Here is a 22551-nt window from a genome sequence, read left to right on the forward strand (position 1 = left end):
GAGTATCCACTGAACGTAAATTGCGTATGCTGTTTTGTGTCAGCTGTGCCATGCGGATACGCTGTTTACGTCATTTACACTTTGATTTGAACAAAAACAATGTATCCGCGTGGCGCAGCTAACACAAAACAGCATATGCAATTTACATTCAGTGGGTACTCTCCAAAATGGCGCTAGGGTGATGTGGAGGAGATGAATTGTTGAATAAAGTAGTTTTTTTTTCTTTTGCGCACAAAAAGTATTCTCGTAGCTTTGTAAAATTACAGTTGAACCCCTGATGTCACATGGATTATTTTACCTATGTCCTTGCTATGTTTCTGGGCCTTGATCGTGTAAGGAACCTTGCTGTCTATGGGAGGGTCAGAGAGCTCTCCGATTCCTTCAAAAATATCTTAATTTGTGTACCGAAGATGAACGGAGGTCTTATGGGTTTGGAACGACATGAGGGTGAGTAATTAATGACAAAATATTCATTTTTGGGTGAACTATGCCTTTAAATCTCCTCTTTGTGCTGATTTCATTCATTTTATTATAGGTTTGGTTGTCTTTGCCGATGATAAAAAAGGCTCAAAAAACATTACATTACGAACGCGCCACATTTTGATAGAAGATGGCGGTGCTCTCCATATTGGGGCTCCAAAATGCCGCTATCGCTCCCTGGCTACCATCACCCTGGTCGGCCGATCGGATGAAACCTCCGTGACTGAGGTTCCTGGCATGGGCCGCAAGTTTTTGGGTGTGAATGCCGGAGGAACTCTGGAGCTCCACGGGTCAGAGAGGCTGTCCTGGACCTTCCTCACTCGCACCGTACTTGCTTCAGGTTTGGCTACCGGTGACCATGGCTTCCAGAAGAACTTCAGCCGTGGAATTAACCTGCGGGTGGTTGATCAGGACACGGCGGAGGTGGTGAGCAACGAGCGTTTTGACACACACGATTCCCGTAACGACAGTAAGAGGCTGAGTCAGCTGCTGAAGTCTCTACCTGCAGGACGCATTGTCGCACTGGCCACCGGTGATTCTGCGGTTAAGAGCCTGCTGGAAGAGACCAAGAGAACCATCAAGGATCTTCTAGGCAGCAATCATGTCAATAATCTCAAATACAGGTGAATAAGGAAGGCATTTTGAAAGCATCACTACTGAAAAAATAATCTTAAACCAGCCAAAGCTGGTTTACTAGTATGTTGGCTAGTTTTAGAGAGGTTTTGGCCAATTTTCAGCTGTTCAGATTGGGAGACCTGTTTGGTTGTTACACAGAAACACATCAAAAGAAGCCTCCCAGTGTATCAAATGGCAGTATTCTGCAGGAAAAGCCGGTGAAAGGTTAAACAGGCATATTTCCAGGATTTGTTTGAAAAGTGCTGACGTGTGTATCTGTCTATAATATCTCATTGCGAGGATTTTTCAAGAGCTCAAAGCCAGAACTTAGAACCAGATGCTGAGTCTCTTTTATTTACATTGCAGATGGAAAGTATGGATTTTCAGTGAGGGATGAAGTTTATTACCGTGCAACTAAAAATATTTTCTAAAGAGTTTGGTGTCAAGTATAGAAATTCCTCCAGACATAAAGCCTACTTTTACAGTCCATTGCAAAGGCACTTGTTTGTAACATTCTCTTACTACTTAAAGAAATATGGAAAATATGCATGCTTATTCTAATGTTCAAACTGCAGACTGTGTCTCTAGACACATTCGTTTAGTCAAAGGTCTTGGGCATGAAAACTCAGAAGATTTCTGTGTTCTCTCTGTTACATAACTAGAACTGTAAGGCAAAGAGTAGTGTAAAGAAAGAGTTTGTTGTGCTATTGTGGAAAGTGGTTTATTTCCACAACTTTCATGCAGGTTTTAACATCATGGAATTATAAAAATGATTGCAGCATGCTGTTTTGAAACAGCATTTCATGATTGTTAAACAAAGACTTTAAGTTTTAGTGCCACACAGAGAATATGTAAATGTGGAAGGTGTTAAAAGTGCAGGAAAAATTGGGACGATTCACTCTTTAATGATATTAGACGTTCTTCTTCCCTTTGAGGGTAGGGAATAGCCAGGAACAAGATGGAAAAAGACAGGAAAGATTCCTGTGTTAGTCAGACATAATAGTTATTCTGAGAAATTAGGTAATCTTTCCTTGGTGGCTGCTAAAAGATGAAAATATGAAAGATAAAATGATCATACAAGTGTGGTTTCTGGCCATCATAGACCTCCCACCTCATAGCAGCTAAGTTGGCCTTATTGGTCTCAAAGTGGGTAGTTAGTCACTCTGTTTATCCACAAAGATTTTATAAACTTGTTGTAAACTGCAGTGAACCACTGTCCTTAATGGGAGAAAGTTCAATGAGACACTATTTTCCAAACCTCTAGAGGGTTTCGTGTTTGAGGCTTGGCCTTTGGAGCTCATATGCATCAGTATAACAAATAGCAGTTCTGACCTAGTTGTTGTGAAGTACCTGCAGTTTCATCATAGTGGAACTATTAATGCTACCGCAGAAGCTGACACCAGTAGCTCCAGAGTCTGTTGAGCCATAGTTTTGTTCTTTTTTTTCCTCTTTTTTTTTACCCCCTTTTTTCCACTCTTTTTAGTTCCATCCTTGCCAAAACTGAATGATGCCTTATAGGGAGAGAGGAAGTAGGATTGGTTATATTTACACTGGGTAATATTTTAAGAATTAATTATGTAAAAAGGTCAAGACACTCATTTTTATGAGTGGTTCAACGTATTCTTTCATTATTTATCACTCTCTCATGTCATTCCAAACCCAAATGACTTTCTTTTTTTCTGGAGACCACAAAAAGAGATGTTCAGCAGAAGGTTCACACTGCTGTTCTCCATACAATTGAAGTGTATAGTGACCAGGGGTTGTTAAGCACCAGAAATTATAAAAGGCATCATTAAAGTGGTCCAAATGCATATTATACTAATGGATATTAGTTAAATACAACAGCTTTGTGTGAGGAACCGACTGAAATTTAAAGATGGTTCACCCAAAAATGAAAAATCTTTATTAAAGCAATAAGCCCCAAGAAGCCGTGGTTTACAGTGAATTTATAACAGCTAAGGGGGCATTGTTAGGCACGACGCGAAGCGGAGTACCTAAAACTCCCTTAGCTGTTATAAGTTCACTGTAAACCACGGCTTCACGGGGCTTATTGCTTTTATAAAACGGTTATTCCATATACGTAGTTAGGTTTCACAAAATAAAACAGAGCAAATAAAGTGTAATGATATTAATAAAAACCGTATTCTTCCACCAAACAATGTAGTTCCTCAGAAACAGTTGTGGTTGCAACAAAGTGGTTGCCAGGCAACACACAAAGTAAACAAAGGTGCATGTTTGTAGAGTAATTTACAACAGCTTCGAACGCTGCTCAACCAATCAGAATCAAGGACCGGTCTATATATAAAACTATCCGTTTAATAATCATTCTCATGTCATTTCAAATCTGTATGATTTTGTTTTTTCTTTCTTTCTGTGGAACATAAAATAAAATATTTTGAAGATTGTTCCATTGTATGGACAAAAAAACAAACAAACAAAAAACACCAAGACATTTCTCAGAATACATTCTGTAGTGCTTTGCAGAAGAAATAAAGTCATATTGGTTTGGAACGACATGAGGGAGTAAATGATGACAGAATTTTCAGTTTTGGGTGAACTATCTCTTTAAATTTAACCATACAGTAATGAAATTGAGGATGAGTAAATGAAAAATGTTCAAACCCTTTAACATGATGAATATTCAAACTGTTTTCAGAAAGCAATGACTTTCCTCAAACAATTCCACATTTTGGTTTATATTATCATCATAGACTGATGACAGACAAATTCAATTGCCTTCAGTTGAGTGACAACTGCTCTTTTTACTGTACTAATGGGCTGACTAGATAAATAATAGGAAGGAAGGATTCAATTAGTCAATCTCATTCATCCTTTACAGTGTTTGGTTTTTTAACTCAAGAGTTTTGGCTGCTCTTCCATTACATTCAATTTATGTTCAATAACTGGTCGTCACTTTCACATGGGAGTGCACTGACAAGTCTTAATGAAGGAGCCATTCATCCTAATTTGTAATTTATATTTTATTGTCGTCGAACTGATTGATATGAGCCAGTTTATTTTCTATGAATACACCATTCCACCAAATCTGTCACATCTTCTTGCATGTTTTTGTCCATTGCTGGCTTTCTTAATAGCTCTTTCTCATCTCTGTTTTAGGCAGGCATGGGCCTTGGTCTCGGTAATTGGTGGAGGCAATGCTTCTTGCTCGGAAGACGTACGAGAACATGAGAACCATGATACCGGTGGCAAGGCGCTGGCTCGCCGAGAGTTCATCACTGTGGATGGTGTTGGTTTCACTGTTACTGCTTACAGCGAGTGGAAAAATGGTACGTTTTTGACAGCATAGGGTAAAATCTACAATATTGAACAAGAATGTATTAAAATAAATCCCTTTTAAAACCTACATTGGTTTTTGTTCTACCATAAAGGTTACCCTACAACAGGCTTCCAGGTGGATGCAGTGGATAAAGTGGTTCTGAACCTGATGGATGATGTTAGCAGCTGGAATCCGGGCGATCGGATTGTGGTGGCCAGCACCGATTACTCCATGCATCAGGCAGAGGAATTCACCCTGCTCCCGTGTCCCCACTGCAACAGGAAACAGGTTCGAATTAAAGGTGAGGCGGTGGTGTTTGCGCTAAACTGCATGTTTTTCTTCCGGTTTCTTGTGATAATGTAAAGTGTATCTGTCCTGAATCTTGCTGTGAATTTGGATACAGCCGAGTTCAAGTGATGACAGTGTCATTGAGTTTGAGACCGCAAAAAGGCGAGGACTGTTTACCAGAATTCCATTTCTGACCAGAAGCCAGCAGTGGCTATATAGATAATTCCACCATCATGTGCTCCACCCTGTTAAAAACATTTTCACTAATTGCTTTCTAGTGCTAATGTCCCAGCTGGTCTTTATTGAGTATGGAAATTTGGACACTTACTGTGTCATACAAATGTCTGAATGTTTTTTTGTTAGATAGAAAGAAATATACTTGATTTCTCACATTCCGCTCCATCTCTAGCACAGCTGTGTCTGCGCAGCTTTCCAAATATACTCATCCACGGATGAGCGAATTCAACATATGTGCAGTACCACATAGTGGACTCTTCTTTTTTCAATGTAATCGAAATGTAATTTTAATGTGTTTTAAAATCGTATTTATTCTTGCGTGGCTGAATTTCCAGCAGCCATTGCTCCAGTTTCTCCAGTGGCAAATGATCCTTCAGAAATCATTGTAATATGCTGATTTGGTTTTCAGGAAACTTTTTGTATTATTTTAACATTGAAAATAAGTTCTGCTGCTTAATATTTTTGTGGAAACTGTGATTTTTTTATATATTTTTTTTCCAGTATTTTTAATAATAGAAATCTTTTGTAACATTTAAATGGCTTTACTGTCACTCATGATCAGTTTAATGCATCCTTTCTGAATAAAATTCAATAAATAAATAAATAAAAAACTGACCCCAAACTTTTGAATGGTATTTTATATCTTTAAAATAAATATCACTTGAGTTGATATTGTTGTATAATGCTAAAACATTCATACATTATTAAGTATCCAAATAGTTTCTGGGTTGTATTGTGCATGTATTACAATATGGTCATTATTCCCAGCACATATGTTAATTCGTTGGAGAATGGAAATGTCTTCAATATGTGGCCTCTATTAACAGGATGTAGTTTAAATGTCACCTTGTGCATTGTGTCCTGTTGGCAAAGCTTTTGCCAGCCCTTTTCTGTCCGGAAGGATACTGTGTGTACTCTGGGTGTGCGTAAAGGGCAGTCCGAATGAATGTCCTGGATCCATTATTTATTTATGAAACTTTTTTTTAAAAAGCTAATCCACTCATTAATTCCACTTCTTCCTATTTTTTTTTGTTTTTATTGTATTTTTAATTTTACAATTTGGGTTCATTATTTAAGATAAATCTCTCGTCATATTTTCAAACTCTATCATTAGTCAGTGAGTTTTATGGAGTGTGTTTATGTGTCGGAATTTCTCAGGAAAGCCTCAGTTCACCCACGTTGGAGAGATACTGGACGGTGTGGACATGCGTGCGGAGGTGGCCCTCCTCTCAAGGAATATCCTCATTCATGGAGAAATGGAAAACTCCTGCTACGGAAAAAATTGGTGCCAGTACTTCAGCTACGACACCTTCGGGGGACACATCAAGGTCTGTTTGAGGGTCTGTGTGTGCGGTTGTGTGTTTATGTAACACTATTATTTTATTCTTATTTTTTTTATCTTACTTTTTCCATACCTATATTTATATATAATTTTCTTGTGTTTGTATTCTTTAATAATTGCACTGTCCATGGAGCGGACCTGACTTACATTTCACTGCTGGTCATATATTCTCTATATAACCATGTATGTGACAAATAAAAATCTTGAATCTTGAACTAAGCTGTCTGGTGCTGTCATGTGGAGAAATCACAGGCTGTTGTATGTTGGGGTTTGCACAAGATAATGGAGTATAGCTCTTTTTTGAATGGAAGGAACTGAAAGCATAATCTTAAATTTGTGTGTTATTTTTGGCAGCAGAATGAAAAGCCACAACACACAGTAGCACTTATACAACTACTCTTTTTTTATTTTTTTTTATTTTTTAGATAGATAGATAGATAGATATTTGTTGGCCAACACTTGGTCTTGTGTTTTTGATTTCTTGTTTTTTGATCTTGTTCAGATTTTGGGGAACTTCTCGTCAGTCCACTTGTCTCAGGTGGAGCTGAAACACATGGGTCAGCAGCGGGAGAAGGGCAGATACCCTGTGAACTTTCATAGGTGTGGAGATGTGGACCAGCGCGGGGGATACAGTGACCACACCTATCTGGACTCCCTCTCCATCCATCACTCTTTCTCCCGATGTGTTGGCATACATGCCACTAATGGCCTGCTGGTGAGAGAAATATATATGTCCTAACAATAATGTATTTGTTTTCATTGATCTTCTCGTTTTGATTCATCATGATATCTTCCTTTTATTATAGGTTAGGGACACAGTTGGCTATGATACACTGGGACATTGTTTTTTCTTGGAGGACGGGATTGAACAAAGGAACGTATTTTTCCATAACCTAGGCTTGTTGACCAGGCCAGGAACCATTCTACCTACCGACCGCAATGATAGCATGTGCACAGAAATTACAGACAGGGTACACAAAGGATATGTACCATCTCCTGCAAACGAGTGCAAGTAAGATACCATAAACTCACACATATTTATTGAATATTGCGTCATAGACCTGTAACTTACAATTAAGCCAATATTCACGCTTCTTGAAGCCTCTCAGCTTGAAATTGAGCATGTGTGTGAATGTTATCTCAAAGTCTCTTGATGTACAGAGTGCTTGTTCTGCTCTGGGTAACTGACCTTGACAGTGTGACCTGTTGTATTTTTTGGTCAAATAACAGGAGAAAGAACAGAGCTCCCATTTCCTGAGACTCAGCAATAGTCTTTTTCTCTTATCTGGGCAATAAAACACCCAATGTCCCTGGCAGAGGATAGCTGAGAAGGTGCTGTTTTAAAAAGGATAAAAAATGTTTTGGGAGCGTGTGTGTGTTTGTGTATAGAGCTGTAGATGTTCAGGATGAAGGTGGATGTTGGAATATGTTTCAGAGTTGTAGTTCTGATCAAACAGTGAGGTAATGCTGGGGTCAGTTTGGAACAGTTTGTAAACAGTTGGACTTTTGTGCCAGGGTTATTATAGTTTTTTTTATTCAGGTTATTATTATTTTTATTTATTATTATTTTTATCAGGTGTTTTAAATTTATTTGTGTATTAATTATTTATTATTATTACTTTTAAGGTTTTACTTGATCTTTGTTAGTTTTATTATAATTTAGTTTTTGTTTATTTCATTTTTATTGTTGTTTTAGTATTTTAGTGCTGCCAAAGATTTATTTGCTTATTAATTATTTATTTATTATGACTATTTTTAAGGTTTTGCTTGATCTTTGTTAGTTTTATTATAATGTTTTTATAATTCAGTTTTCGTTTATTTCATTTTTATTGTAGTTTTAGTATTTTAGTGCTGCCAAAGTTATTTTTATTATAAACTATATCTAAAAGCTAAGACTAAAATTTATTATTTTGTTTTAAACATAATAAACAAATGCTTCAATCAATGTATTTTAAGATCACACATTTACAAGACCCTGTCTAATGTGTGTATTCTAGGGCAGTGTCTACATTTTGGATCGCACACCCCAATAATCATTTGATCAGTAACTCAGCAGCTGGATCACAGGTATATGCACAATCCTTGATTTGACCAAATCAATAATTTTCACTATGATCTGCAATGAAAAGTGAGTCAGTGTTTGTTTGCAACATTTTCAGGGTATTTATTTATCATAGAACGACTATTCCGTGACTTTCTCTGATTGAATTTGTGCTCTTTGAAATGATGCCCACAGCTCTGTGATACTGATGAGAACATCAAGGCGCTTGTGCAATCACAGATAGCATCTCCACATTCCAATTCTTTAATTAAAAATGTATTTGCCAAAAGAAATCTGTTCAGGCTGGTGGTATTGTTGCGCTTTGTTTTGCTTGAGGGTTTTGTATATAAAAGGATGCACCCTCCACCCTTTTTTATTAAAAGAAAAGCTTCCTATGAAGTCATGCTTTCAGCAGACCAGGTTAAGAGAGTCTCAGTCATCTTCCTGTGATAGAAATCAGAACTCAGGAGTAAATATTATTCACCCTCTCTTTCCACTAGTACAAAAATAGGGCATTTGTAAGCAAATTGTCAGTAGAAGGAGTTGTTTAACCTTCAGAAAATGTTAAGGATATGAAAATATTTATGAAAATACCTGGTATATTAATTTTCTCTTTTTTTTCTCTCAGGATGCAGGAATTTGGTATGTTTTCCACAATTCCTCTACAGGTGATTCTCATGGACTGATTCCAGAGACGAAAGCTGAGCTCACGCCTCTGGGCATCTTCTTTAACAACCGTGTTCATTCCAACTTTAAGGTAATCAAATGCCTCATCTATGATTCTAATGCCAAATTCACAAGTCAGTGGGCAAAACAAACCTTCAAATAATAACAATGATTTAGGATAATTAGACTTTATGATTTGTAAACGCATTCGGAGTCTTTTTTTTTAATTATCTTCAGGTAATGTTCATCACACAATATCAGTGCTGATGCTATTTCTCCATCTTCATTTAGTACCCAGCTTCCTGTGGTGAAGTTAGCATTTCCAGCCTTTGGCTCATAATAGTGCAGTTCATAAGTCATTTGGGATTTGCAACATTTTATAAAGTGTGGCTTCAGGAAAGACTCATGCAATCAATTATGAGTTCAAATTTTTATTGCACGTACACAAGGCATCTTCGTTCATTCTCTGAAATGCCTCATTGTTCAAAGGTCCGGCACGATGTGCTTGTGTGGCAGGGTGCTCACACATACATTTCCCTATACAATAGTTCTCTATTATCCGCTTGTTTATGTTGGCTAGCTCGAGCTGTGTGCTAAGTGTCGTGACTCGTGACTGTCCAGGTGCAGAGAAACTACAGGCTTTACTTTCACTGGCACTGTATTACTTGCATGATACCAGACACTGAACGTACAATTTCAAAGTGAAGAGTGATTGCTTCTTTCATCCTGTGTCAGGCTGGCCTCTTTATTGATAGAAAAGTCAAGAGCACCAACGCCACTGCAGCAGACCCACGTGAATATCTCTGTCTGGACAACAGCGCTAGGTGAGTAAACATGGTGAACGTTTCTTTATGTCCAGGGTCAGTTGATTCAGCTTATAAAGAAAACACATCTGCCCAGATAGAGTTTCTGCACTAGTCAGGGGATATGGGATATCCGGAAAGAGTTCTGGTCTTTTCTTAAGCCACACACGACTACACTGTAAATATACAGTGTGTCAGTATGTGTGTGTGTGTATATATGCTGTAGGTGTATGCTTCACCCTTGTTTATTTCAGATATTTTGACTGTATTCTGTCAAAATATTTTTCTGTAAAATGTATGGGCGAATCTCACAAAAACCTAGGTCACATTTGACAGCAAAACATAATTTTGGCATTGTGCCATTTGTCATGTTCAAATAAGCACAACTTCCCCAAAAATTCTGATTACCATTATGTGTAAATGGAAATTTTCTTTACTTTTTTCTTGTATTTACTTCTATAAAAAAAAAAAATTGTATTTACTTTTATTTACATTTATCATTTACTTGCATGTTAATCTTAATTATTTTTTTTATAATTTTCCTGATTGTAATCTTAATTAAAATATAATCTTATATTTTATTTACTTAATATATATTGTTTTCAGTGGTGGTTAAATACTTAATAAATAAATATTTAAATATTTAAAGTTGCAATGAAACGGAATGCCAGATCTTTTCTGTAGACTGTAGTTTTCACTGGAAGATATGATATATGATCAAAAGTTATATTTTGATTTAAAAATAATACAAAAAAGTAAAAAATTTAAGACATACATAGATGAGTAGTCCACAATAAGATCTATAACATGCATTTAGAAAATAGACTATAAAAAAAAAAATTTGTATTTACTTTTATTTACATTTATCATTTACTTGCATGTTAATCTTAATTATTTTTTTTTTATAATTTTCCTGATTGTAATCTTAATTAAAATATAATCTTATATTTTATTTACTTAATATATATTGTTTTCAGTGGTGGTTAAATACTTAATAAATAAATATTTAAATATTTAAAGTTGCAATGAAACGGAATGCCAGATCTTTTCTGTAGACTGTAGTTTTCACTGGAAGATATGATATATGATCAAAAGTTATATTTTGATTTAAAAATAATACAAAAAAGTAAAAAATTTAAGACATACATAGATGAGTAGTCCACAATAAGATCTATAACATGCATTTAGAAAATAGATTGGGTGATTTCAATATAAATCAGCATACATTAAAAGCAGTATAATAAATACTAATATTATGTATAAATGCTTAAATTTAAATTATATCTTTTTTTTATATTACAGTAGCAAACACCTAGCAGTCATACAGAAAACCCTCACAACTCTAAAGCACTTCCCTAGCATTAACACTGTTGCATGGGCAAGCAACACTTACATTTTCTTCTGAAGGAAAGACTGAATTTCTCATTGTTTGACATTGCTTTCTCAGGTTCAGGCCTCATGAGAACTCTGATCCAAACAGGCCACGGGTGACCGCAGTCATCGACACTCTCATCTCCTTTAAAAACAATGATCTGGGGGCCTGGATCCGTGGCGGTGACATCATCATACGAAACTCAGGGTAGGGGACAAAACCTCATAATTATAGACCCGTTAAAAAGCTAATTGCATAAATAAAATATAGCTATCTTCTGATTGTTTTTTTTTTTTTATAGATTTGCAGACAATGGTGTTGGACTCTCATTTGCAAGGTACTGTGTCATTTTTCTGTTTATTAGAGCTGCCAGTCAACTACAAATTATGATCTCATTAATCGCATATATGAATAACATGTTAAATTGACAACCATACTGTTTATGTGAGTGTTTGTGTATATGCAGGAATGTTCTTGCTGTCTCTGTCCCTGGCTGCAGGCATAGCCATTTAAAGGAACACTTTTTTTAAAGCTAAAACACTCACAGTCTGGGGTGCGTTTCCCAAAAGCATCGTTAGCGAACTATGGTGGTTCGTTCCATTGAACTCTATTGGTAACGACAGAACTTGCGACCATAGTTGCTTTTGGGAAACGCACCCCTGATTGGCAAATGTGTGCAAGGGTGTGAACTTGTCTGCACTAGTGTTCTACATCAACCTCCTAAGGCAGGCAGTTAATGAAACAACTAAAATGTTTCACTCCCCTCCTCCTCCTCCTCCTCCTCCTCACTGCAGTGATGGCAGCTACCCTAAAGATGAGGGCTCTAGTCAGGAGGTCTCCCAGTCTCTGTTTGTTGGTGAAAGCAGGAATCGTGGCACCAATGGAGGACAAAATAAATACTGGGGGATCGGTGGAGTAGATGGAAAGATGAGGACTCTACCAAGAAACAAGTATGTGAGGGAACTCAGGGAAGATTAGTATTAACATGAGCTTTTGTCTGGTTTAGCAAAATGTAATGGAATATTGTTTGCCTTTTGCTCCGTTCTTGTCAGGACATTTCCAATCCGAGGTTTTCAGATAAATGATGGTCCAGTGAGAATCTTAGACAGCACGTTTCGGGCCTTCAGTCCCACGACAGAGCGCTTCACCATGGCTGTGGGATTCAGCCTGAAAAACATCTGGCAGCTGACACCCAGAAATAACCTGTCGTCTCTCGCCTTCCAGCCTAGTGTGAGTGCACATACACATTTAGGACTTGGAAACTGTTCAAATGCTCACTGACACTACTATACTGTGACTACTATCCCACCTACAGACATAATAAGTTACTCAGTTTAACTGCTTCTGTGATAAGACATTCAGTACTAAAGAATAAAAACTGTGAACATTGTTTCTAATTTTTTGTAACATTTTTGTTTACTTTTATTATTATTATTATTATTATTTATTATTATCTCAGTCACATTTATTATAGTTTTGAATTTTAAATGTTATTATATATATTATATATATTTTTTGTAACATTTTTGTTTACTTTTATTATTATTATTATTATTATTATTTATTATTATCTCAGTCACATTTATTATAGTTTTGAATTTTAAATGTTATTATATATATATATATATTCATATTCTAAAGTAGAAATTCAAAATTCTTGAAACTGGTGCTTCAAGAGAAATTATATATATAATTTCCCTTGAAGCACCAGTTTGTCATTTAGTTTAGTTTTCACTTTAGTTTCAGTTTGTTTATTAAATTATATTATTTTGATTTTAGTCATGTTATTTTGGGACTGCCCAAGTTAGTGTGTTAACCAGGTTTATTACTGTTAAATAAAACTAAAACCACAAAAAACAAAACATATTCGATATTTGAAATAAAATAAACATTACTGGAATAAAAGAAAGTATTAAAAAACTTGCCATAACAAACTAAAACTGAAATAAAATTAATAAAAACTATATAGACATTAAAAATAAAAACTACTAAAAATGACAAAACACAACAAAATTACTAAAACTTTTAACTGAAATTAAAATTAAAATGGAAAATATAAAAATAAAAACTGATTCAGAATATTAATAAAAATATCTTGGTGGTACTAAAATAACACTGGTGTTAACCTTTAAAATATATTGTGTTTCAAAAAGAATTTGTGGCCATTTTTGATTTATTTTAGTCAAATTTTATATATATATAAAAAAATGAAATGGTTGAATTTCAGTTTTTTTTTTAATTATAATTATAGAGATTACAAGGTAAGAAAGAGAATGAATATGATCAGAAAACATCCAGATTTGAACCTGTGTTTCCTAAAAAAACAAAAAACAAAAACTGAAGAGTTTTATGACATTTTCACCTATAATTTGTTTTCTTTTTTTGGTCAGAGTCGACTATAGACTAATTACAGGGACTGGCCACTGGGGCAACCTAGACGTAATTGTATTACTCAAGGTCATAGAGACCTTTTCTTTAGAAACCCATATCTCCCAGATAACACCACCCATTCTGTCGAGTCTGTAATAACGGTTGTTTATCTTAAGTCTTACTAATGCTTGAACTTATTGATTGTTTCTCAGTGAGAGACGACACATCTGGTTGTTCTCTCTTGATTGGTCACCATCTGCTCTGGTGCTGAGTAATTAAAAAATAAGCCCCTGTTCTGGCAGCTGATATTTAGCATATGTTAAACAGAGCCCTTGGAAAGGTCTTTAAAGGTGGTCATATTTTGCCTCACTTGTGTCTAAATGATACCACATTGATTCTTCATCTGTCCAGTTGTTTTCGTTTACATTTCTCATGACCAGTGATCCTATTTTAATCATCCAGGTAACTCTAAGAGCATTTTTTGGCCGACCAGGCGAGTGGTTTGAGCAGAATGATCTGGACGGCGATAAAAATTCCATCTTTCATGACCTGGATGGTTCAATCAGCAATTACACGGATACGTATGTGGCAAGGGCCGACAACTTCCTGATCCGCCACCCTCAATGTGTGGATGTTCCTCATTGGAATGGGGTTGTGTGCAGTGGCAAGTACTCTCAGGTAAAGAAATAGGTGTCTCATTCTCCTTTTGCATTTTCATGTTATGTTGATATGCAAGTACACCACTGTTCAAAGGCTGTGGTCGGTAACACATTTTTAATGCTTTTGAAAAAAGTCTCTTATGCTCACCAAGGTGCATTTATTTAATGAAAAATACAGTAAAATATTATTGTGAAATATTTTTACATTTTAAAATAACAGTTTTATGTTTTAATGTTTTAAAATGTAATTCATAGGCAAAGCTGAATTTTCAGCAGCCATTGCTCCAGTCTTCAGTGTCACATGATCCTTCAGAATTTATTCTAATATGCTAATTTGCTGCTCATATTTATTATTATTGCTGTTGAAAACAGGTGTGCTGCTTCATAATTTTGTGGAAACCTTGATACATTTTCTTTAAGATTCTTTGATGAATAGAAAGCTCAACAGAACAGCATTATTTAAAATTGTTTTTTGTTCCAATGTAAGCCTTAACTGCTGCTTTTTAACAATTTAATGCTTCCTTGCTGAATTTATTTCATTTTTGAATTTTGTTAATCCAAATCACACTGACCTCAAACTTTTGAACAGTAATGTATATTCTCTTAACTGTTTTTGCTTTTTAAACAATGTTACTTATGTTCTACATAGGTGTATATACAGACACAGGGTGCATCTAATCTGAGCCTATCTATCAGTAGAGATGAATACCCTGATAAGCCCATGGTTCTCAGAGGTATCAGAAGCCAGACAGCTCCTTCTCAGCAGTACCAGCCTGTACTCATGATGGGCAAGAGCTACACGGTGCACTGGAATGGACCTACACCCAGAGAAACAGTCCTGTCACTTATTAATTTTGACCAGTAAGTAAAAAAGGAAGAATGTGATCCCCCCATATCTGAAACAGAACATTAGTTACTAAACTATATAACCATGAAATTTTGCCTTGGTAATCAACATACATGTTGCTCATGCCAGAGACAATCTGATGTGCTTTTTGACTGTGTTGCTCTTGTAGGGGTGATTGGGCTTTCCTCGGCTTCTGCTACCCCAATGAAACAGTCTTCCAGATCACATCAGACATCTACAACAAGCAGAGCAACGGCTTTGATGGCATAGAAGACTACGGCCCTGTGTCATCCATTTCAGACCTAGAGAAGCGACAGCAGGAAAGGAAGTACTTTTTCGACAAATCTGTCGGGTAGGAAAAAATGTATTTGAAATGTTAAGCCTTTATCAACACAATGATTTCACAAAAAGCTGTAGGAATCAAATTAGGTCTTGTGAAGTTATGCATTTTTTAAGGATTGTAATATAGTTAATAATATCCTACAATAAAAAATAAATAAAATAGTATTAATATCCCTTTAAACAGAATATTAAAATTCTAAAAAAAAAAAAATCAATAAAATCTGTTGTTATAAATGCTCCAAGGGAATTTAGGCATTACATTATTATATGAAAAATTGATATTTGTTTTCAGATCTGCTAAAGGTTTAAATGTTAATTATTAATCATTAGATGATGGAAAAGGTGATCGTGTCACATGATCCTTCATAAATCATTTTAAAATGCTGATTTGGTGCTCAAGAAACATTTCTAATTATCACGCCGTTGACTGAGACGATGTTGGGTTGTCAGGCTCATCCTGATGCTCATACAAACAGAGCCGTGTTTTGATAGTGACACAGAGCCACATTGTTTACCCTTTTTCGGTGGAATTGACCCATGAATGGCTTAGTCTCTACAAATTAATTCTTACATATCACCTTTAATTTTAATGTATATCATTTTGTTTGCTCATTTTCTCACATTGCTTCTGGGTTTTACTTGTGTTGTCCTACTTCGCTTTAAATTATATTGTCAAATCCAGATAAATTATTGTTTACAGTGACGCCTGATCAGTCTGAAACAGTAAGCCTGTGTTTAACCTCCAGTTTGTTATGGCTGTACGCACGAGCTCGGCACAGACGAGACGGCTATAGCTACTGCTCCACCGCAGGCTGTGAGAGAGTGAAGATCATCGCCACCATACATGCCAACCAAAAGACTCAGACCTGCAACTGCACCGCCAATGCCTACCCCAAATACAGAAAGCCTGCCAGCAACATAGTGCCTATGCCAAAGCTGAACACAGAGCCCTGCAGAGCCTGTGGGGCCTCACAGGTAAGGACAGTCCAAGCTCCACATGAACGGACAGGATCATTTGTGTATTTCTGTTTGAGCGGGACAGGCTTTGAACTGTGTGCCAGATAGACAGACTGTCCATCTGCCGTCATGTCCAAGAGCCTTACCTTGCGTTTTCTGGGTAATTGTAACAGGGAGCCATTAAACTGTCAACCTTGAGTGACTTTTCTTTTCCTCCCTGTAGTTTGCCTTCTCCAGTGATCCATGGAACAGCTACCTCCAAACTCAGATCAAATCCCTCAGTGTAAAAGAAGAACAGAGTAATGACACTCAAGCTTATATCACTGTGAGTGATTATTCCAAACATTAATTTAATCTTGGGAGAATTATGCTTGTGTTCACTGGTTTATTAAGTAAAATGTAAGAATACATGTCTAGCTTTATTTCCATTTTTTAAGTTTATTTTTTATTGTAGTTTTAGTATTTTAAGGCTGCCATAGTAAGTATGTTAAATAATATAATTTGATTTTAAATCAAGTAAAGTTAAAATCACTTTAGTAAAACACATTTTCAGGGATGTTTAGTGATATGGCTAGTACTATATTTTATTATTTTCATGTTTAATGATAGCGAGTTTAAAACCTTTTCAACTGTTTGTGTTTAAAAACTAAAATTAATTTGTGGCCATGTGTATATATATATATACATACTACATATACACACACACCACACCACACCACGTGTATATGCATCATCACCAAACCAAGTCTTAGCCATTAGTATTTTCACCAACAAAAAATGGTTTTCAGTCAGTTATTTCTATATTTTGCTGTAGTGTGTCAGTAGGAAATATCAGTTTACATTTCCAAACATTCCTTTTGCCATTAATTGTAAAAATCCAGTGCGATTTGAGCCAGTGCTCCACACAGAGATCTGATCGCACCATCATCCAGTCCGTCTGGAATTACATGAAGAAACAGAAAAAATGGAGACCGGCTAAATCCAGAAGAAATGTGGCAACGTCTCCAAGATGCTTGAAGAACCCTACCTGCAAAGCTACCTGAAAATAAACTATGCGCAAGTGTACTAAGGACAAAAGCTGTTTTAAATGCAAAGGGTGGTCACACCAACTATTGATTTGATTTAGTTAATAGATGTTAACTGAAAAATAAAATCTATTTATGACTTTATTTTTGAAAGCATCCTCGCTTTACAGCATTTTTACACGGGTGCCTATAACTTTTCACAGTACTGTAGCTTTGCAGGTAGGTTTCTTGAAGCATCTTGGAGACTTGCCACAGTTCTTCTGGATTTAGTGTATCTCAGTTTTTTTCTGTTTCTTCATGTCATTCCAGATGGACTGGATGATGGTGAGATCTAACTATCTATCTATCTATCTATCTATCTGTCTGTCTGTCTGTCTGTCTGTCTTTCTTAATATGGGGTGATTTTGTGCATTTTGTGATGGTGACAGTGGGGAGAGGTGTGTAGAGGACAGGAAATTAGAAGATGTGTTTAGCTTCATTTAACTTGCATATTCTTTTGTGGTGCATGAATAAATTATTGTTAACATTAAAAAATCTTTTGTTTTCTCTTTTTCCTGTACTATAGGTGAATGCAGAGAGGTTTGACCTCACCCAGTCAGGGTTCCTCATAGTAACTGTGGACGCATGCTCCGGAAAAGTCACAAAGAACTCATTGTTTATGACGCTGGACACTAAAATGGAACCGTATTTAAAAACTGGAATTATAAAGAGGTGAGGGGTGAAAGCTGCTGTTTGGGGTTAGTTGTCTGGGTGAAGAGGTTGAAAAGTGGCATACAGTGTGTATTGAGGGAGCTGGTGATGAGTGTAAGGATTTGTGCAGTGCTGATTTGATGTACTGAAGAGTTTTAGTATATACACTACTGTTCATAAGTCTTTTTTAAAGGGGTCATATGATACTTTTTTAAAGATCATTATTTTGTGTATTTGGTGTAACAGAATATGTTGACATGCTTTAATGTTCAAAAAACACATTATTTTTCAAATACTGTACATTATTGTAGGTCCTCTATGCCCCGCCTCTCTCAAACGCTTCATTTTCTACAAAGTCCCTCCTTCCGACAAGCGCAGCCTGCTCTGATTGGCCAGCTGACCCAATGCATTGTGATTGGCCAAACACCACAAGCACGCGTCGGAAATGCAACGCCCCTTACCATAATCGCGAGCGTCAGCTTTCAAAGTAAATATCAAGACAGTTAATAATGTCGTTAGTTTTACCATCAGTTCAAGCCCGAAAGGGGAACAGACACAGTAATGATGCAGTACACAAGCCGCGGTTAAGACAGCTGACGTGCTATGATTTCTGACACCCAGCTCACTCTCCTGTGATGTGACCCTGTTCCCCACACACACACACACACACACACACGATGCGCAAAACTCCGCATTTGAACAGTCAATAGCAAATACTTAAACTAATAACAAAACAGCAGCTGATTCAGAAGCGCCAGATTGTCATAGCAAAGTCAGAATTACCTCCTCTCCTAGGTTCACGAAACGGTCGTCCATAAAATGCATTGCTGTTCTGTTGTAAGTAATCTTAAAGATTCCTAAATGCATCTACTTTCGGAAGGCCAAATAAAGTGCTTTTGCTTTCGCCTAGAAACACACAGCGTCTCCCTGACATGCTGCTTCAACACTAACTGCGGTTACTGAAACCACGCCTTCTTTCTTTGCGTGCACATTTGGGCAGCATTATGCTAATATTTCCACATAGTGAGGTAGATATGGGGGGGCGTGTTAGAACGAGCCGTTTTAGGGGGGCGTGGCAGAGTCTTAACTTTGATAAAGAATATCTCTTTGGTTTTGAGACTTTAGTCTTTGCAACTTCAGGGATCTTATCTATGCACAATCAGCTTGTAACACTCCAAAGAGAAAGGAAAACTTGAAATCGCATCATATGACCCCTTTAAGAAATTTATACTTTTTTCAGCATGGGTTCATTAAATTGATCTAAAGTGACAGTAAAGACATTTATAATTTTTTACAAAAGCTTTCTGTTTCAAATTAATGCTGTTCTTTTGCACAATGTTGATAGTAATAGGAAATATATTTTGATCACCAAATCAGCATATTAGAATAGATTTCCGAAGGATCATGTGACAATGAAGACTGGAGTAATGGCTGCTGAAAATTCAGTTCTGCCATAACAGGAATAAATTACATTTTTAAATGTATCCAAATAGAAAACTGTTGTTTTAAAATGTAATAATATTTCACAATATTACTGTATTTTGAACAAATAAATGCAGCCCTGGTGAGCATAAGAGGCTTCTTTAAAAAAAATGTAAACACTTTATCAACCCCAAACTTTTGAACAGTAGTGTATTTTTGCTATTTTAATAGACCTTTTATTTTTAAAGTAAGCAATTTCCGTATTTCACTGTTTAGACTAAATCAGTTTGGTTCTGTGTAGATCGATAGTTCTTCTTGCCACAAGAGGTCAGCCTGCTGGCATTGCTGGTGCTGCACAATATCTGGTCCCTTTGGGATCTGCTAAAACGCCAGATCTTCAGAAGAAAGGTAACGTATTTCTATAATATGAAAAACTACTGTCAAGATCTATTTTTCCTTGTTGAGGTTCACTCTGTGTTTGCTGATTCCTATGACTGTCTTTTATAGACGTCATTGCTTTCTTTGGGTTCCTCGGCCAGGGAGGTTCTTCACCACAGCCATGGTCTGCTCTGTTGGCCTGCCAAGATACCAAGGTGCTGGGATTACAGGAAAGGTTCATTCCCCTGTCCCTAAAGGAATATTCTTGTCCACCACAAAAAGATCCTCCCACACGGATGGATCTTGAACTCTTGAGAAAATCTCTTAGCCAAAAGTGAGCCTTTACTAGATGTGAACAAACAACACAACCAGCGAATGAATGTGAACTTATGAACGTAATTTATTTCGGGAAAGGAAAGCGCTAGTGGCCTTTAAACAAGTATTTTGTTAAGCAAATTAATGTCTTTGTTTGTTTGTCGTTTTGTCCTGCGTGGTTGCATTTTGTCAAATGTTACAGCACAAAGTGACGCACTTTTTTTAATACACTCCAAACTGGATAAAAAATGGACAGCACAAGCTAGAAGTACATCAGAGGATGATCTTGAAGTTCCGTACCACCAGTGCAGAAGTACAGCACAATACAAATGGTAATTTGGTGGACTCTTTTCTTCCTCCAACCATCTGCAGGTGTAAATGACACTCAGACTTTCCTTTTCTGTTATTTATTCCTCTTGATTTAATGGGACATGCCATTATTTAATTGTCATTCTGGGTTTCACTGCTGCTCGCACATCAGTGACTATATTTTCACCATTAAATATTTGACAGTATACATGTTTCAACATAAAAAAAAATTATCTACAGCTAAATTATTTTTCATTAAAAAAACAAAACAAAAAAACGTTGTCTACTGTACGTATGTGTATGTGGAAAAGGTGTTGAACCAGTTAGCCACTGAAATTATGTGTTTATTATCAGGTCTCTTTCCATTCAACACAGGAAATCACACCAAAGATTTCAAACTTATAAATAAACAAGAGCAATGAAAGCGATAGGTGACTGAGGCTGTGATCTCATTCATTTTGTGTTAAAAAGACATTTAGGTTTGGAACAACAAGAGGGTAAATGACAGAACTTTAATTTTTGGGTGAACTGTCCGTTTAAGATAATGTCCATTATCAGCCTTTGTAGTGCCATCACTTCGTTTGAAAGATGTAACATCCCATATGAAATATATTGTCATTATTGTGATTGAAAGGGAAGCCTGAATTGCCTGTATGTGACGTTTTTGATTTGGGTTGAATTAGTTAGGCTACTTGTTAACCACTGTATAAAGAGTTTTATTGGTAGTCTGAAACAAGAGATTGCAGTTTCTTAAAGGTGCAAAATGTTTTTCCTCAGTAGGCTATATGTTGTTACCTGTAGAAATTTTTTTTTTCATTTGTAAAATGCTCTTTCTTTACTAGCTATGATTTTATGCTGTAATTCGATGTTCTGAAATTCAGATAAAATATTACAAAGCTTATAAAACAAAAATGCGTGTTTGTAAATCATGTTTTGCATTCGTGACAATGAAAATGAGGCATACTTGGAGGTAAATATATGACCACTAGGGGACAGGATTGCTTTAGAGGTATGTTGTAGTTGTCGTGGACTACATCGATTTCCACCAGTGTCTGTAAGACCTGATCCAGGACATCGAGCTTTGTGCCAAAACGAGACCGGGGTTTCGGGTATTACCTGCCATATCAGAGAGAGTGTGAAATATGGAGTGAGCCACAGACTTGGACATTAAGATGTGAGAGCTCATCAATCACATGAAGGCTTTATCCACACACTACATCCAGTTCCTATTTTTTCCTAGCTCCTAGCTCATTCATCTTTCATCTGAACGATTACAAATAGCCTACATGTACATGATAAGTGATAAATACGAAATGCCAGAAGCGAACAGACTCGATTTCACCTGTGGCTACATTTGACACTTAAACCTTGGTCTATTTAGCATAAATAATATGTCTTTATTTTGTTACTAAAAATATTTTAGCTTGGCAAAGAGACTAATTTGAACCGATCACATGCATTGACCGTGCTGTACGAATGTTTTTCGTCAGGCTTACGAAAGCTCTCAATAAACGTTCCCGCCGAAATCTTCCTCGCGCGCATACATTAGTTATCACGATTAATTTCCGTCACGCTTCCAGCAGGATTCACACAGAACTCAGCATGGCTCGTTTAGCGGTGGGCTGACAGAACCAGAACAATAAAAGCTGCTCACTCCTACTCAAATGCTGCCCGTCAACCGTATTAAACACTCCGACAGTAGGTTTCATCGAAGGGGTCCCCGGTAAAAAATTGCGTTTGGGGGGTAAAATACACATTGGGGGGGGGGTTCCCTTGGTAAAATTCGCATTCCATATCACGGTTGTGGTCGCTTAAACCCACGGACATGAAAAACAACCGACAGCAATAGTGTTAAAGTAGTCCAATTCTGCATTTCAAGCAAAAATAATATTCGATGATCGGGTATTATTTGATTATTATTAAAATCGCACCTCTTCCCCGCATGCATGCACGCATGGATAGGCTAAACACCCATAAACACACAGAGAGAGACCATTCATGCTTTCTGTATGATAACAACCTGTTTAATTCATTAGAAAATATGCACTCTTCACTCAAGCCATATAATGATTGTAACGTGCTGAAACATATTAATATAATAAACATAACCGAATGA

General features: G+C 36.5%; 1 pseudogene; it reads left to right on the forward strand.

Annotated features, from left to right (window-relative positions):
• LOC107738294 (transmembrane protein 2-like) overlaps nt 1–21322 on the forward strand; it is a 22010-nt pseudogene extending 688 nt beyond the window's left edge.
• The last annotated feature ends 1229 nt before the right edge of the window (nt 21323–22551 follow it).

This window comes from Sinocyclocheilus rhinocerous, unplaced genomic scaffold (assembly GCF_001515625.1).
Source record: "Sinocyclocheilus rhinocerous isolate Xijiao unplaced genomic scaffold, SAMN03320098_v1.1 scaffold1998, whole genome shotgun sequence".
In the NCBI taxonomy this organism is placed as follows: domain Eukaryota; kingdom Metazoa; phylum Chordata; class Actinopteri; order Cypriniformes; family Cyprinidae; genus Sinocyclocheilus; species Sinocyclocheilus rhinocerous.